The sequence below is a fragment of the Suncus etruscus genome, chromosome 18, assembly GCF_024139225.1.
Source record: "Suncus etruscus isolate mSunEtr1 chromosome 18, mSunEtr1.pri.cur, whole genome shotgun sequence".
Classification (NCBI taxonomy): domain Eukaryota; kingdom Metazoa; phylum Chordata; class Mammalia; order Eulipotyphla; family Soricidae; genus Suncus; species Suncus etruscus.
The window spans coordinates 18,794,944-18,814,182 of record NC_064865.1 but is presented as its reverse complement, the minus strand read 5'-3'; positions in this window follow the sequence as shown (position 1 = coordinate 18,814,182).

Here is a 19,239-nt window from a genome sequence, read left to right as displayed (position 1 = left end):
TTCTTCTCACTGCTTAAAAGAGGATAGTAGTTATGACTATTGTACAGATGGAAGAATTGAGTGATTTTATGGCAAGGAGAGAACTTGCCTTGCATGCGGCCAACCTGGGTTTGATCCCCAGTATCCAATATGAACTCCTAAGCACATCCAAGAGGAATTCCTGAGTGCAGAGCCAAGAATAATCTTTGAGCATCACCAGGCATGGATCCAAAACAAAATAAACCAACAAAATGAATATTGTACAACTGACACCAGAAGAATAAAACAAGGGGTAAGGCCCAGGCCTTGTAAATGCCAAATGCAGTTTGATCTCCAGCATCACATGGTTCCTGGAGCATGACCTCCAGGCATCACCAGAGTGACTCAATATTCAAGACATACAATAACTCAACTAGCAACACATTCTGGGGCCTGGTTGGCAAATAAAATCACATAGTGAAACAGTGAGACCCACACAACTTCACTTAGAATTTAGGGGGCTCATCCTTAGGGACTCCAAACACTGCAAGGCTTATACAGATTTCCAGGTGAAAGAAAAAATTTTTATCAAGGATTGGTATTTTGCAAGCTGGAAGTCAATATGAGAAATAAGTTTAGGGCCAGAGAGAAGTTATAAAGGTTATAAAGGTTAAGGCCTTTAACATGCCTTCTATGCTGTCTCAGCTCAAACCAACCGAGGTTTGAGGCCAGCTCTGTGTGGTTCCTCAAACATCACTGAGTCTAGGTACAACCCCAGAAAGACTGGGGAGCCTAGGAAGTCTATAGTACTACAAGCCCTAAGCAGCATCACTTCTTCAGGCCTTGTCTTGAACCTGGTTGACTGGCAACAGCTTGACAGGGCCTCAAATCTCCTGATCTCTATACCCCCATGAAATTATTTTAATTGCAATGCTTCTTTCAAATAAGGATGGTTTTCTGTCAAAATAGAAATATTTCAGGGCTGAAGAGATAGCATGGAGGTAAAGCGGTTTGTCTTGCATGCAGAAGGTTTGTGGTTCGAATTCCGGCATCCCATATGTTCCCGAGTCTGCCAGGAGCGATTTCTGAGCGTAGAGCCAGGAGTAACCCCTGAGCACTGCCAATGTGATCCAAAAATAAATTTAAATTTTTTTTCAAAGTGCCAAGTTGGGTGTTGTGGTCCTGGGAAGACAGCTCAGCAAGCTTCTAGAATACTCCTCTTTGCTCTACAGTCAGGAATTCCAGATAGGTGCCAGGGTCTGCCATAAAGGTGCCCAAATGGATCCTTCCTTTGAGTTTGTCTGCATTGGGGTTGAAGGTTGTCTCTCTGCTACTTCTTTCTCTGCTGCCCATTGAATAAGGGGTCATAGTTATGATTGGCAGAAAATATTTTTTTAACGTTCTATTTTAAAATAGCATTATCTTTTTCTTTCTTTCTTTTATTTGGGGGGGCCACACCTGGTGACACACAGGGGTTACTCCTGGCTATGTGCTCAGAAATTGTTCCTGGCTTAGGGGATCATATGGGACACTGGGGGATCAAACCGAGGTCTGTCCTAAGTTAGCGCTGGCAAGGCAAATGTCCTACTGCTTGTGCCACTGCTCCAGCTCCACCATTATCTTTTTCTAACAGGCCTATAAAGTGACTTTAGCTATGTCCCTCCAATTTTGGAGTAAAGATCATAGATGATCATATAGTTGAGCACTTTGTAGCTTGTCTAGGGAAATGTTGGCCATGAACATGTTGTTGTTGTGCCTTCACACACAGACTCACTCTGCCTGGTACAGCAGTGTCCATGAGCCTCATATTCACTCTCCAGGTCATGGGAGGGAACCTGCATGGGGAGAACATGCACATTTTATATAGAGGGAGATCCAGGGGAAAACCAGGAATATGGTGTTTTTTCATCACTGACACAATAAAATTATCTAGAGCAAGAGGATGTTATTCAAGGACCTGTATACAGTATACATTGATTGGGGTCAGAGAGGTGGCGCTAGAGGTGAGGTGGCTGCCTTGCAAGCGCTAGCCAAGGAAGGACCACGGTTTGATCCCCCAGCGTCCCATATGGTCCCCCCAAGCCAGGGGCAATTTCTGAGCACTTAGCCAGGAGTAACCCCTAAACATCAAACAGGTGCGGCCCCAAAAAACAAAACAAAACAAAAAAACCAAAAAAACAATAAACAAGTTGTGCCCTTTGACAGCAAAACTTCCTGTCTGGAATTGGGGCCTGTCTTTTGTCCTGAGCTTCTGGGAGAGTCTGGCCCGGAAGTGGCCTGTGTGTGTTTGAAAATGAAGAAACAGATAAATAGAATGGATGGATGAATGAATGAATGAATACCAACACTCTTTCTCTCTCTCCCCTCTCTCCTCTTTCTTAATCTCCCTCTCCTCTCTCTCTCTCCTCTCCTCTCTTTCTCTCTCTCCTCTCTCTCTCTTCCCCCCCAATCATTGTGTTTAAAGTTCGTTTCCAGAACTAACAGCCATAGTAAATTCTGACACACACACACCTGTGTGTGTGTGTGTGTGTGTGTGTGTGTGTGTGTGTGTGTCTTTAGACTAGCTTAGTTCCCAGAAGAAGGCAGTTGAACCGAGGCTCTGGTTCTGTGGAGACAGCCATGTACCTGAAGATCTGCCCTTCAGCTCGCCTAGCTGGACACAAGGGATCTGGCGCCGAATCCTCAAGGCCATGTGAAAGGCCAAGTTCAAGTCTACAGCCTGATTTGGGCCAGGCTAAAGTCTGGGGCCATAGGAGGGAATGGGTCCAGTCCTATGGGTATTTTTGCAGGCGTTAAGAGGAAGCAGACAGAGCCCCTGTCTTTAACTGAGGGGGACACTTTCATTTGACACCCCATTTCATTTGTATAAGAGCCTCCATGTCATAGGGTGGGGATATCACTGGCCAGATAAAGGGGTACGTTACTAGTTCACAGAAATATACAGATCACTATTAGCTTTGGAAACATACACAATATTTGGAAACTCAATTTCAAACCAGTGAAAAAGATCTCATAACCAGGTCTGGAATACAGCTCAGCAGCATAGAGTATGGAAAAGCCTGGGTTTGATCCCCAGTACTGGTAAAAATAATCACAACTGATGTAGTTTATTAAGACAAGAGAAAAAAGAAGAAGAAAAAAAAATAACCCTAGAGAAGGGCTCCAAATTATCCAGACTGGAATTGAAATAATTGTCTGGCTAAAAAAAAAAAATGCTAACAGTTTTTCAAACTGTTCAAAATGCCTGTGGAGTTCAAAAACAGCATCAGAAGAATGTTGCTTTGCAGAGTGCCAGCATGCCCAAACTAGATGAATTCTGCCTCCAGCCCCCTCATTTGGGGGAGGTGAAATAATGCACTTTATTAAAGAATCTTTAGACAATTTCTAAAAATAATTTAGGCTCATCCCACAGTGTTCTCAGCATCATACTTCCACCAGTAATAATTCACAGCCCTCTGAATCCCTTTGATTCACTCTGGCATAGAAAATCATTCACCTCTTTGAATGTGATTGGATACTGGGATCAAATATTTCCCCCCACAATTAATAACACCCTATTTAAATGCCAATGCTTATTTCGGCCATACACACCCCTTCTGCATTTAGACAGTGAAGGCTACTCCTGGCCAGGGCAGTGGGAAGACATCAAAGCCTCTTTCACAGGGAAGGAGAAGGTCAACCAAATGCTTGGAAATCAGGGTATCTTCCCAGACGCTACAGGGACACCTGACTTTTGTCAGTAGTTCCTTTTCCTCTGTAAAATAAGAAAAGATTTGTGGAAATCCTTGAACTAATTCAAGCATCAAGCTAATTCTAAAAGATACTAGAGATTCCCCCACCCCCCCACCCCAGACACCAAAAAGAAGAGGAGGAAGTATTTGTGATCCCTGCATATAGCAACTAAACCCAAGGCTTTTCTGCTCCTCCAGGGACAGACACTGTGCAATAGGCAATGGCTTTATGAACTCAGCCCAGGACTTGGTTTAGATGAGACTGGAATCCTGCTGGATTATTTTCAGAACCTCTGGTTCCAGTTTTGGGATTCTCTCTATGTTGGGAGGCCAGACGGGATCGTGCTAGGAGGCCCTACTCCTGCCTGCAACTCAAGGTCAAGTCACAAGGCCACGACTCACTACTCTGTCAAGTCTGATGTTTCAGCTATGGGTCAGGCCTGCAGAGCCCAGATTTCACGCCTGGCTTGATGCTGTCTGTCATTTTCCTTGAGCCAAAATGAATGTCGCCAGTTCCCAAGGCAAATGCTCAACTATTCTTCACTTACTGAGAAGAACCATAAGTTTGGTGGTGGTGGTGGTGGTGGTGCTGGGTGGGAACCTCAAAGGATCAGAACTCGCCTTCTTGGTTCCAATTAAGTAGAAAGAAGAATGTGGTCCCCAAAGCACATTCTGAATGGTGAGAGTTAAGAAACCAAAATAGATAGCCGTACTGTCGAACAGAGACTTACTATTTCTAGCCCTGCTGTGTCTTTACCCTTATTTGGTGGCTTTTCACAAAGTTGCATGACCGCACAAAAGAGGGGGTGACCTTGAGAGGTCGTGTCGCCCCGGGGGAGTGACTTGGATGCAACACATCTGCCCCCTACTCCCAGCCCTAATTCCAGACCTACCAACAGTTCCTCTTGGAAGGCAGCTGGCTGGGGCCCAACTGATCTCCTTGTTCTTCAGAAATGTGGAGTGCTGAGGGCCAGGGAGAAATAGGGTAAAGAGATACATAAAAGGGTGTGGGGTGCCCAGAGCACCTCTACAAAAAAGGCCCTCAGTGTGCAGAAGGATTGGTGTCCTGTCCCAGTGCCAAATGCAAACTAGAACACGGGACAAACACTGGTCCCTCATGGCAGTCATTGTAGACAAACAGCTCTGGCCCCTCAAAATCCTATTTGCTGATCTGCTTCCTCTCTCCTGAGCCCCAGACTCTATTCTTGCTCTTGAGGCCTCAGGGCACCCTCTGGCTCTGCCAACTCTAGATGCACATCAGTAAGATACTTCTTGTCTTTTTCTTTTGTCTGTGCTATCATGAATCATGCCACATCAAAGATTCTCCTTGGAAAAATCTTTCAGGGAGTTCTGGAAAGGGGTACATACAGCAGCAGAATTGCTAACTTCTGGCTTCATGTTTAGTTTGATGCTGCCAAAAAAAAAAAAGTTCCCAAAGAGGTTTGGTCAGTTTTTGTTTTTGCTGCATGACCAGCCACCTGAAAATGGGGTGGCCTGAAGCCACATTCATTCTTGTGTAGATTGGCTGAGCCAACCCTTCAAGGGTTCTTTGTCTGTTTTGTGTGTGTCCGCTTTCAGAGGCGGGACCCCAGGCTGCATTCATGTGTCTGGCAAATGGCAGATGGGCAGGTGGAGAATAGCTCATCACCAGCTGAGCTGGCTCCGCTTACAGCCACAGTGTTGGCGGCAGAAGAGAAGCAACCTCAACAATGCCATTCTTTTGGCGTCTCTTCTGGGGTGGTCTTCTCTTATGTTCTGCTGGCTAAAGCCTGGCACACAGCAAGAAGGAAGAGGAAACAAAATCCATCTCTGAAAGGGAGGAAGCGCTAAGTCAATCATAAATTGTCTGTGTTCATCGCAGTTGCAGAGACATGGCCAGAACTTGGGCTGAGGTTTTTGAATGTGCCACAATCTCTGTTTAAGATGACACCCAACTATTAATCCAAAACAAAGGTGTTTCTTTCCCAATCTTCCTCCTTCCCATAAAACTCCCCTTAGATATGTAAAATTCCACCTGGAAAGGTACTTTTGTCTCACAATCTTCCCCCTCCTGGTGAATTGGGAGTTGGTTTAATAAAGGAAGAGTGAGATCTGCTTGGCATGCTTGGAATCACAGGGCACAGACTGGCTCCATGGCTCTCTCCTGACTGGCTCGGATTGTTAATCCTTTGAAGCTACCCTACCTGTTTCAGACCCGTCTGCCTATGGGTAGAGATATGGTTCGTGGCCTGATTTCACACCGTGTCAATTGATGCTCTTCCAGCTGTGCTAAAAGAGCCAGTGAGTCACATCCTCTCCTTGCTTGACCCTGCTGCCCAGCTGCTGTGAGGGGTGAAATTTTCCATTTTCAGCCTTTGCAAACAAATGCATGCAAGGCAAATGCCCTGCCCTCTGATCTATCATTCTGCCTCTTTTCTGTCTTTTGTCCATTTCTGAATTATCTATCTTCTCAATTACTTGCAGAACACATATACATGTATCTATATATGTGTGAATTATTTAAATATTTCCACAATTTATCCCTTTTTTAAACTATTTTCACTTTTTTGTTGTTGTTGTTGTTTTTTCGGGCCACACCCATTTGATGCTCAGGGGTTACTCCTGGCTGAGCGCTTAGAAATTGCCCCTGGCTTGGGGAGACCATATGGGACACCAGGGGATCCAACCGCGGTCCTTCCTTGGCTAGCGCTTGCAAGGCAGACACCTTACCTCTAGCACCACCTCGCCGGCCCCTATTTTCACTATTTTCATTGTGCCTTTTGACACAGAGAAGTACTTCACTTTCACAAACTCCATTTCTACCTTTTCCTTAATGGTCTGTTCAGAACATTGCTTCGAATGTGGCCAAAACAAGTTCTATCCTTGGCACCACATATGGTTCCCCAGGTCCACCAGGAATGATCCCTGAGAAAAGAATCTGGAATAAGCCCTGAGACACACAGTCAGGAGATTAAAGTTAATTTTTTCCGATAGAGTTTGATCATTTTTTATTCCAAAGATCACCTTTCCTCAACATCACTTTTTGCTATCTTCTGGTGGTCTATTTTATTTCTACCTCCCAGCTAATTACCTTCACAGCTAATAAATGCAGATTTATAGTGGATCCCAGTAGGATAAGCATTCCAACTATTTAAAGAACAAGCAAACAAAAACTTCCCCCAATATTTGTTTCTCCTTTCCTAATCCTTTTTATTTCCAAAACAATTTGAAAGTCAATTTTTTAAACATCTAGTTAGTCATTGACAGTTTTAAAACTGATAGTGTTATTAATATCAATTGATATAAATTTTCAATTGATAGAGTTAGTCCTTAAAATAGTTCTAGCTGGAACCTGAGTGACAGCATAGAGGGGAGGGAGTTTGCTGTGCACAGCTGACCCAGGTTTGTTCTCTGACATCCTATATAGTCCCCCAAGCCTGCCAGGAGTAACCCCTGAGCACCACTGGCTATGGCCAAAAGTAAACAAACAAACAAACAAAAAATGGTCTAGCTTAATCTTGGTTAGGTGCCATTGATCTGTTTAAATGGGTCCCAAGAAACCTTTGTGCATTTGGTGATTCTGCCAATTCTTCTGCTGCTTGGTTCCTGTCTGTCTGACAATATGGGTGGTCCTACTAAATGGGATCATCTTTTATATTTTGTTTCCCAATTACTTTTGTCTATATGAATGCAGTGCCTTGGTGTTTGCTTTGCTGCTGGCCCTCTGAATAAATAGGCTTTTTTTTTTTTCCTACTACTGTGAAGGCCTCCTCCCTTTTCAGCTGTCTTATGCTGCTTACATTTTACTCATGTGTTTATCTACCTGGAGGGCATAGAACTCAATTTTGGACCTAATGTCTTTTTATATCCAGGGAAGCTCCAGGGCTCTTCCTGGCAGTGCTTGAGGGACAACATGGTGCCAGGGAGGGAACCAGGGTCTGCTGCATGAGCCCTAAAGAACGTACTATCTCCCCAGCCCCTCATCTTGAGGTCTTCTGGCAATTTGAAGTTACCCTTCTTTCACTCTCCTGGAGTTCAGTGGCATCATCACTCTCACTAAGCCCTTTTCCTCTTTTTCCTTTTTCCTTTTCCTCTATTGCTTTTTTATTGTTTTGTTTTGTTTATTGGGTCACACCTAGTGGCACTCAGGGGTTACTCCTGGCTCTGGGCTCAGAAATCACTCCTGGGAGGCTCGGGGAACCATATGGGATGCCAGAATTTGAATCACTATCCATCCTGGATTAGCTGCATGCAAGGCAAATGCCCTACTGCTATGCTATCTCTCTGGCCCCTCCTGTATTGTTTTATATTTTGGTCCATAGCCAGAAATGATCAGAGATTACTCCTGGTCTTACACTCAGGAATCACTCCTGGCAGTGCTCCTGGGATCAAATGGGATGCCAAGAATAGAATCTGAGTCGACTACATGCAAGGCAAGCATTCTACTAGTTGTACTATCTCTCCAGTCCCTTTCTTCTTTTCTTTTTTTTTTGTGGGGGGGATCACACCCAGCTTCATATATCCATCCTCACCCATCCACCCATCCATCCATCAAACCATCCACCTAATCACTGAGCATCAAATTATCCATCAAATCACCTACCCACCCATCCACCTATCCATCCATCATTCCATCCACCCAACCATATATTCATCCAACCATCAATCTAATCATTGTTCATCTAATCATCCATCCAGTCACCCATCCATTCATACACTCACTCACCCATCCATCCATCTATCCATCCATCCATCCATCCATCCATCCATCCATCCATCCATCTATCCACCATCCATTCGTCCATCCATTCATCCGTCCATCCATCCATTCATCTAGCCAGCCAGCTAGCTAGCCAGCCAATCATCAATCTAATCATCCATCTAATCATCCATCCAGTCACCCATCCATCCAAATACATATTCACTCACCTACCATTTCCCCTTACCTCATTATATTTCCTCTAGAAATAGTTTTCAGTGGCAACTATCTAACTCACTTGGATGCATTTGGCCTCTCTTCAGCTTTTCAAATTCTTATGCCCCAGCTGCTTTGGTCACTCTTCATTATTATTTGTTTTATTTTAATATTACTTAGGGATTTGGAGGTCACACACAGTGTCACTCCGGGGCAACTCCTGGCTTTGTACTTAGGAGTGACTCCTGGTGGTTCTTGGTGGACCAAATGTGTGCTGGGGATTGCCTACACATGGCAGTGCCTTGTACTATCTATATAGCTCCTGTTTTGCATTGTTTTATTAGTGGTTTAATTTGAAAGAACATCCTCAAAGCTGTGTTTTAGTGAGATTTTAGTGAGACTATTTGGTAAGAGGAGCTCCACATTTCCATGCACTAGGCAGAGGGAAGGGTCATTCTCTTCAAGGCTCAGCAGAGCTCAGCAGAGTTCTCATCACACTGCTCAGAGTTCCAGTACCACACTGGACACCTCACTCAGATTTGGAGGCTTCTCAGCAGAGGTCCTGAATTTCCGTGGGCAGATCTTGAAGGAACAGAAATGTTTTTCTGGACTGTTTAGTGTGTGGTGATGTGGTATGTGGTGAAGGAAGCAGTGGCTGATTCTCCCAGAGGAGGGAAGGAAGGATTAGCTTCAAACAGTCCATGAGAACCCAACATAGGTGAGCATCACTCAATGCTCAACCTGAGAAACTGGCTTTGAGAAATAACTCTCCACTAAGATATAGCTGCTACCATGCCTCGGGAAAGTCTCCCTAGGGAACAAAAATAAAAATAGCCTTCTTTTTAAATTATTATTATTAAATCAGAAAGAAATAGCACTTGAGTGCTCCAGTTTTTGTTGTTGTTATTGTTGTTATTGCTGTCTTTTTAAAAAGGAATAGGGAGTTTTGGAAGCCTTGGCCACTCCAGTGAAGCTCATTCTTGCTGTGCAGATGACCTCATTTGGGATCCCAGTCCTTCTGCCTCCCCTGATTCAAATCATGTAGCCGGGAAAGGCAGAAACCAGCCTGGGACATAGGTGAGGATACTCAGTCATTTTAACATCATATTTCTTATTTTAAAGCCATCATCATAAGGATAAGGGCCCTTTAATTATATAAGCTTTTTATAAACTTTCTGAAAAGAGAGAGAGAGAACAGGTCATTCAGCTATGTGTTTAGGATTGAAAAGAACTTCAAAACAGTAAGTAGCATTTTCTCTGGGTCATATCAATGAAATGGGTGCCTGCAATAAAATGTTTCCTTCCTCTTTTTTTGTGTGTTCATAGAGATCTTTATTTTATTTTGTCTTACAGAGCTGAGCTTCTTATTATAAAGATTGAGTGGCTCACAATTAGTTCAGTCATAGATTAAAAAAGGATCAAGTAGGCAGTTTTGGGCCATAGACTCACTCCTTTCTTGAATGAGATGTAAACTGAGCCTTAAAAGGTTATGGCTACACTGGCCCATGCTACACAAAGCTGGCCATCTCAGGAGGAGAGGATGGGGCAAGCCCCCACCCTGCTGGAACAAAGCTTGCTACCTGCATCATCCAGAAACACCGCATCCCTGATGGACTTCTTCATCACTGACTCTCTATGATTCCCTGTGGAGATGCCTAGTCTCATCACACTTCAGGTATGCCTGTTGTTGGACTGATACCAACATGGCTTTTTTTGGAGCAAGCAGACACTCTCTCCCCATATCTCCCTTCTTCTGGGAAAACTTGGCAGCTGTAACCACACCCAGAAAGGCAGCTGCCATATTCAAACTGGGCCTTCTCTCAGGAGGCCCTGCCACTGAGTATATGCCCCTAAAATTTATAGAATTGTACTTTTGGGGGCCAGGCGGTGGTGCTAAAAGTAAGGTGCGCCTGCCTTGCCTGCGCTAGCCTTGGACGGACCGCGGTTCGATCCCCCGGTGTCCCATATGGTCCCCCAAGCCAGGAGCAACTTCTGAGCGCATAGCCAGGAGTAACCCCTGAGCGTTACCGGGTGTGGCCCAAAAACCAAAAAATAAATAAATAAATAAAAATAAAATAAAAAAAAGAATTGTACTTTTGAATTTCTGGATAACTTAATCTGTTTAATTCTGTCATCACTAAAGGAATAATTTAACAGACTGGAGATATAACAACACGAGCTTACTAAATCTTCTGCCATTGTATTAATGACTTCATTGGTTAGACAATTTTCACAAATGAATTTGCTACTATTGTTTTTCTTTCTTTCTTTTCTCTCTTTTCTTCCATTTTATTTTTTCTTTTTGTTTTATTAATAACTTTGCTTTTACTTATCTGTAAATAAATGTATTATGATCAACTATGTCAACTATGTGATGCCTTTTCTTTAAATAAATACATTTTTTTTAAATCACACAGGAGCCATAGTGATAGTTTGCCTTGCACAGGGTCAACTGGTATGCCCCCAAAAAATACCCCCTAAAATCAGAGAAGAAAAAATAAATCAGCTCAGGAACTTGAGATATTGTAAAGCAGGCTAAGGCAATTGCCTGGCATGCAGCCAACCAAGGTTCAAACTCTGCCCCCTTGAGTCCAGCCAGGAGTAATCCTTACGAACAGAGCCAGAAATAAGCCCTGAATACAGTCTGATGTGATCCCCAAACCAAAAAAATTAAAAAGCCCCCAAACACAAAATACAAAACCATGTCAGTCTGAGCAGTTACTGTCTTCACTCTGGGCCAGCAGCATCATAGGGACAGCACACTGGGAGAACGCCCAGTCCTTTGACCTGTTGTCCAGGCTCTTATCTCCAGCTCATAGATAAGAATCTGGCATGGAGTCTCTCCTGTTTAAGAGAGACCATGGGTGCTAGAAAGACACTTAGCAGATGGTGACTACAGGTGAATTCCAACAGAAAATCTATCATGGTTTGGAGCTAAGTCCAGCCCAGCCCGCAGGCTGATGCCCCCATCTTGTACAATCCCTCTCCATGAGGCTGATTAGCACAGTCCTCATACCACCTTGCACTGTGTGGTGAGGTGGTATGGCAGATGGTGGCAGGAGTTTCCAGGCTGCAGCTGTTGAACCATGAAACTCTGCCCAAGCACCTGCACATCAGTGCAAGGCCAGCCTGGGACTCTGCTATTTCACAGGCGGAAGTGGTATGGCTAGTTTGGCCAGTTTGGAAACACTCTGTATGCAACTGCAGAGGCAGAGCACAGTCATATGGCCTTTCCACGGTGCTAAAAGGGCTCTCACTGGGGAAAGTGCTTTGGACAGTTCCAAGTCTCATCTCCCTCCTTTATGCACTTTCCCAGACACCCCAGCTGGCTCTTCTCCCCAGAGCATGTCCATGCTGCTAGAAGATCAGGTGAACTCCACATGTGTCTGCATGATCTGGGAGAGGGCAAGGATACAGAGCCCCAGGTGGGAGAGAATTTGGAAGTACCCCTGTGTCCCCTGCTGTGGCCAGCAAGTTAACTTATGCAAGAATATGTAGAATTTGAAGTAAAGAATAATGTTCTCAAGCAAGTTTCCTTCCCCAGAAAATGGGAATAACAACAACAATAGTACTAACCTAGCTGGTACCATGAATGTAAAATGTCAATAAAATAATTGAAGTGCAGTGGGTGGTGACAGCGTGGCACTGGCTTGGCATTGGTTTGTGGGCTTTACACAGAAGTTGCCTCTGCTCTCATTAGGGACTGTAGGCCACTGCAGGGTGGAATAAAGAAGAGCAGGCAGGGACAGGAAGGCCCGGTATGCTAGGTCACCCTTATCCTGCCTTTCTTCTTCTTCTTCTTCCTCTTCTTCTTCCTCTTCCTCTTCTTCTTCTTCTTCTTCTTCTTCTTCTTCTTCTTCTTCTTCTTCTTCTTCTTCTTCCTCTTCCTTCTCCCCCCTCCTCCTCCCCCCCCTCCTCCTCCTCCTCCTCCTCCTTCTTCTTCTTCTTCTCCTTCTTCTTCTTCTTCTTCTTCTTCTTCTTTTTCTTCTTTCTTCTTCTTCTTCTTCCTTCTCCCCCCCTCCTCCCCCTCTTCCTCTTCCTCCTCCTCCTCCTTCTTCTTCTTCTTCTTCTTTCCTCCTCCTCCTACTTCTTCTTCTTCTTCTTCTCCTTCTTCTTCTTCTTTTCTTCTTCCTCCTCCTCCCCTCCTCCTTCTCCTCCTCCTCCTCCTCCTCCTCCTTCTTCTTCTTCTTCTTCTTCTTCTTTTCTTCTTCCTCGTCCTCTTCCCCCCTCCTCCTTCCCCCCCTCCTCCTCCTCGTCCTTCTTCTTCTTCTCTGTCTGTGAATCTTTTTTTATGGCTTCACTGCATGGGATCTGGGTCCAGAGCTAGGAAGGCGTTTCAGGAAAGCCAAGTCCCAGGAGTCTAATGTCTTTGTAAAGGCTTTCTTGGGCTCTTGCTGGGAAGAAGACACATAGATCTCTACTCCTCACACCCCCATGCTGTTCTAGCATAGCCCCCAAAGGCATTGGATTGTCAGGGATGATACTTTCAAGTGTAGCTCAAAAACCAAAAAGAAAATTCTTTATTTGGACCATTTGTTTTTGGTTTGTTTTCTTTTGTTTTGGTGGGAGTGCACACCTAGGTGTGCTGGATACTAACTACTGGCTCTGTGCTCAGGGAACACTTCTGGTAGTCCTTGAGACTATGTGGTGCCAGGGAACAATCTAGAATTGACCATAATCAAGGCAAGTTCTTTATGCCAGGTGCTATTTCACTGGCTCCTCTTTGGCTGTTAGTCAAACACTTCATGCCATGGTGTGGTGTGGTTTTCCATCCTTGGGGTCAGAACTTTCCTTTCCTCCCTCTGAGGATGAATTGGACGTACAGATCCAGATGCACTGCTTGCCTCCAGGGAAAACTTTCTGCAGTTAGTGAATCCTTCCTGGGCATCCTACGCTCTCTTGGTTGTGCCAACATGAGAACAGGTATGATATTGCCTAGGTGAGAGGGCTCTGTTCTGCCTTAACAACTGTAAACTCTGGGAAGCATTCTCATCCTATCAGTACCCTTGTGACACAGAGGAAGGATGACAAGGACACAACCCATCAGTATTACCGTATTTGCCGGCGTATAAGACGACTGGGCGTATAAGACGACCCCCTAATTTTGCAGTTAAAACATAGGTTTAGGCCTATATTCGCTGTATCAGACAGAACATTCCGGTGCTGCAACAGTATGTACCACGTGAGCCAATCACAACAAGCAAAGGTTCAAAGGTTATACTGTCATAGACTTCCTCTCTGACTCTGGCCAATCTGAGCAGGCTTTTGACAGTGTAGATTCTGGTCCAGAACATTGTCTCATTTGCATGCATCAAAAGCCTGCTTGGAGTGGCTGAGTTAGAGAGGCGGTCCAAGCAGCCTGGCAGTGATTGGTGCAGGATTGGGTTGGAAAATTCGTTTTGTGGCAATATTCAGACAATTTTTGTTTAGCGGCATATTGAAACATTTTTTGGGATATACTCGGCGTATAAGATGACCCCCGATTTTCAGTTGACTTTTTTTGTTTCAAAAGTTGTCTTATAAAAAAAAAAAAAGTTGTCTTATATGCCAAAAAATACGGTACTCAAATTTACCTTGAATGTCCCAAGCGTTTATGGTTGCAACCTTACTCCCCTCCCACACACACACACTCATTTAGCAGTGCTCAGGGGCTATGCCTGGCTCTGTGTTCAGGAGTGACCCCTGGTAGTGTTTAGGGTCTATATACAGAAACTGGGATTCAACCTGAGGTTGGTGAGATGCAAGGCTTATGCCTTAACCCCTGTACTATTTCTGCAGGTCCAACCTACCTTCTTTTTGTTTTAGGGTCATACATGGCAGTGCTTGAGGGTTATACCTGGCTTGGAGCCTGGAGGATAATGTGGTACAGGAATGGAATGTGCCAAACCTTAGATTTTCCTAATGACCTCACTGACTTCAGTTTCCTTTTTCCTTCTAGACTCTTTGTTGGAGCCTCTGAGACATATTTTGTTCCTCCTGCCCCTTGAACAGCTCTGTTAATCAAGACCAGAGCACTTCAGTCTTTTCACACCTGCATATCAGCACCTATACTGCATTTAGCACAGGGGCCAGTATTTACAAAGAAGGCAGTAGACCAGGTGGTTTTCAAACTGTCTACACCTGTGGACTGGCACAATACATGGACCAGCATGCTGTTGCAGAACAGTGATCTAGACAGATTGGTTCTTGTTAAGGTAGAAAAGCTAGGGTGGAGCAATGGTACAGCAGATAGAGCACTTGCCTTGCTCACATCAGACCTGGATATGATCCCTAGCATTCCATGGGGCATCAAAGCACTGCCAACACTGATTTCTGAGTGTAGAGTCAGGAGTAACCCCTGAGCATCACTGGGTGTGGGCCCAAAACAAAGAGCAAAAGATAGAAAAGCTAAGAAGATGGAACTTCTCTGGCCCTCTTTCCTCTTTGGCAGGAGGATAATAAACTTTTTTTTGGGGGGGTGGGGTCACATCCAGCAGCACTCAGTGGTTACTCCTGGCTCTGTGCTCAGAAATCACCCCGGCAGGCATGGGGGACCATATGGGATGCTGGGACTTGAACCACTATCCTTTTGCATGCAAGGCAAACACCCTATCTCCATGCTATCTCTCCAGCCCCTGGCAGGAGGATAATAAATATTCATTAGAGAAGAGCTGGTTGAGATTTGGAAAGTGGCACCTTTTTCTTATGGCAATGGTTTTCCCTGAGGACAGACAACCACAGAGGCTGGAATAAATGTGCATCAGTTTAGCATTCATGCTCACTGCCCTTCCCTAGGGCTGATAAGATGTCTTTCTTGTTGCCAGGTAGTCTTTCCTGCCTGAGATTGACAACGACCATATTTTGCCTGACCCTCAACATCCCACCTGAAGATCAGGCACTATTTTGTATCTCAGCCTGTGAATCTACATCTCCCTCATCCACAGAGGGAAAGGGCAGAGGCATATGCACCAGCTGAGAGTAGGAACTTAACCTCAAAAGGGAAATTCCTTTGCAATGGGAGATTCAAAACAGAGCAAAAGGGAGAGCTCCAGAGATTTTTATCTAGGAAAACAGAATCTCCAAAACTCTTATTAATTTATAACCAAATTGGGAAATGGAAGTACAAAGGTAATCTAGTTCTTCTAAAAAAGTGGGTAGGGTGGCCCTTGCCTTGCATGCGGCAGACCCAGGTTTGTTCTCTAGCATCCCATATTGTACTCTGAGAGTGCCAGGAATAATTCCTGACTGCAGAGTCAGGAATAACTTTTGAGGACTTACAGATGTGGCCCAAATAACAAAGAAAAAAATTATTAAGAAATATTGAGTGGGCCCAGAGAGATAGCACAGCGGCGTTTGCCTTGCAAGCAGCCGATCCAGGACCTAAGGTGGTTGGTTCAAATTCCGGTGTCCCATATGGTTCCCCGTGCCTGCCAGGAGCTATTTCTGAGCAGACAGCCAGGAGTAACCCCTGAACACCGCTGGGTGTGAACAAAAAAGAAAAGAAAAGAAAAGAAATATTGAGTGAATATAGAAAATTTGAGATAACTATGCAATGAAAATGTAATAATCTTCCCTGTACATCACATAGCTGAAATCCCTCCCTCCTCCCTCCTGCCCTTACAGAGAAAATAAATGGATTTGTATTTCATATCCTTTGGGATTGAAAAAAATTTATAATACAGCATATAATCAACATTGTTTATAATAATTCTTCTAAGAGGCATCATAATATATGTAATTGTCAGCAAACTTTTCATCAACTATGTTTCAATAATGTGCATGTTTATTTTAATAGCTGTAATTGTTCTGTGTCACACTGTAAATGTTCTATTATGTGATGAGGCCACAAATGATTTATCCAACCGCCTCTTAATAGGCAGATTGTTTCTAGTTTGAGGTCTTACTCTGAAGAACAGTGCTGTGAGTGCTTTTGGACCAGTTACCTTTTTAGTGCTGCCGGAGGCTGAACAGGGCAGAATAGGGAATTCTGGTCCAGCCTCCTCTCCAGGAATCACATGTGCTATTGTTCTGACTGTGATTCTTCAGCCCCCTTAGCATTCACCATGGAATGTGCTAGAAAATGGGCAGGAGCAAGGAGCACACACCCTAAATTCGACCACTCAGAAGTCATCTACGTTTTTTGTTTGTTTTGTTTTGGGGCTACACCTAATGTCACTCAGGGGTTATTCCTGGCTCTGTGCTCAGAAATCACTCCTGGCTGGCTTAGGGGACCATATGGAATGCCAAGGATCGAATCCAGGTCAGCCACATGCAAGGCAAATACCCTCCCCCTGTACTATCACTCCAGCCCCTCAAATGTCATCTTTGGATAGAGAAAGTATTAAAAGATTTGTAAGGCAAAAGACCTACATTAAAAAGAAGAATCTTGGGCAGGTATTTTACTTCCATGAGCACTGAATGATATACATATATGTCACATATATACTATGTATACATAAAGTTATTCTGTGTCTTGAAGGGTGCTCAATACTTCTTTCTCCTTCTTTATCCAAGGAGAATCAATCATGTGGAGTTCGGTAAGGGAGGGTTGGAAAGAAATTTGAATAAGGTTTCACTGTCCTGCCTCACTTTAAAGTTAAGAAATAACTTCTCTGTTGGGAAGAAAACTTGTACTAAGGATGAGCCAGTTCCAGAAAGGAAACATTCACATTCTTCCAGTGTGATCCAGTGATCCAGTGATTCTTTGGATCCAGCCCAGCAGGCACCAACACAAAATTCAGCCATGAGGCTTTCACTGCAGCCCACGACACTGTGACTGATGCTGAACCTACCTGCTCTTTCCCAATCAGTTCCAATCAGTTCTGATTCCCAATCAGTTCCCAATCAGTTCACCCAAACTGAGCCAGCCAGTTTTGGGTGTCAGACAACAGGCAGAAAAGAGGAGTCTCTGTTGGTCTCAGCAAAAGGGTATTTCCAGACAATGGTGAAGGGAAAATGAATTCACATGCCTTTGTTAGTCTTGCTGATCTAAGGAGGCAGGGCACAGTTTGCTCTAGGAGCTGAAGTGTGTGTGTGTGTGGGGGGGGGGGGCGAATAAAAGGAGCTATGTCTTTTTTAAAAAAAATTTTGGGGCCACATCCAGCAGCACTCAGGGCTTACTCCTGGCTCTGTGCTCAAAAATTACTCCTTCCAGGTTTGATCATATGGGATGACTGGGATCAAACTTCTACCCATGTGTATTACTCCTGCCCCTAAAATTTTTTTTTTTTTTTTTTTTTTTTTTGGTTTTTGGGCCACACCCGTTTGACGCTCAGGGGTTACTCCTGGCTATGTGCTCAGAAATTGCCCCTGGCTTGGGGGGACCATATGGGACGCCGGGGGATCGAACCGCGGTCCGTTCCTTGGTAGCGCTTACAAGGCAGACACCTTATCTCCAGCGCCACCTTCCCGGCCCGCCCCTAAAATTTTTTAATTTAATTAAAGAACTGTGGTTTACAAAATTATTCATAGTTGAGTTTTATGCATATAATATTTCAGTCCTACCAATCCTACCACAAATGTCAACCCCATTACCAGTGCTCCCATAATTTCTATCAATCTAGGTGTCCAACAACAAATGAGTGGATCATGGAGTTGTGGTACATAAAATCAATGAAATAATACTATACAGATGCCAGGAATGACGAGCTCATGCAATTTGCTGCAATCTGGTTGAAACTGAAAGAGATTATGTTGCATGAAGCCAACCAAAAGAAGAAAGAGACACAGGATGATCTCATTTTATCTGTGGTATAAAACATTAAGAAATTGTGTTTTAAATGAGATCCAAAAATCTGCCCAAGAATTTCCCTTACCTCTTTGGTTTCTGTTGAACTGTGAAGGCAAGTTCAATTGTATTAAACCTAGAGTCTCACAAGGCTGAGTGATATGGAAGTTCCAACAGTCCAGAGTGGAAAGACCCCAGTGAAAGTCCTGGGCATGATACATGACCTAAAGTCAACATTCTAACCGCTATGACAAACCTATGGCATGTGTGCCAGCAGTGGCACAAGAAGACCTTGCAGCTGGCACATGGGAAGGTCCGCAATTAAGATATTCAGCACTGGCCATATAGTTTTTAGATACTAAAATCTTGTTATTAAGGTTTAACTGACGTGCTGGCACTTTTGAGGAAATTCTTTGGTTTTGTTCGGCAGTTTGGGCACTCAGGCTCAAAAAGGTTAGCCATCACTGAATCTAGGGAGAGGCCATTTTTATGAAACTTGGTGGCTCAACTGCTCTGCTGAGTAAATTAACCACTGGGGAGAAAAAGTAAAGCAAGATAACAAGATCCATATTTTCAATGACAAATTAGTTCCAATGGCCAATAATAAGACAAAACTATTGGATGTGAGAAAATGTGACCCATGAAAAAGAAGAAGTAATGAATAGAAATTAACACTCCCCCCAAAATAACTGAGAGGTTGGACTTAAGAAAGAAGGGCTTTCAAAGAGACCTATAGGCAAGAATGATAGTACACCAAGTAGGGTATTGCATGTGATCAACTCAGGTTTGATCCTTGATATTCCATACAATTGTCAACACCCCACCCCAGCAATCCAGGATTAAGCCCTGAGCACCGTTAAGTGTTAGGTGTGCCACACATCAATGAAACTAAAAAGAAAAGTTCTATAAATGTGTTTCAGGACTTGGAGTTCTGATCATAAGCAGATGGA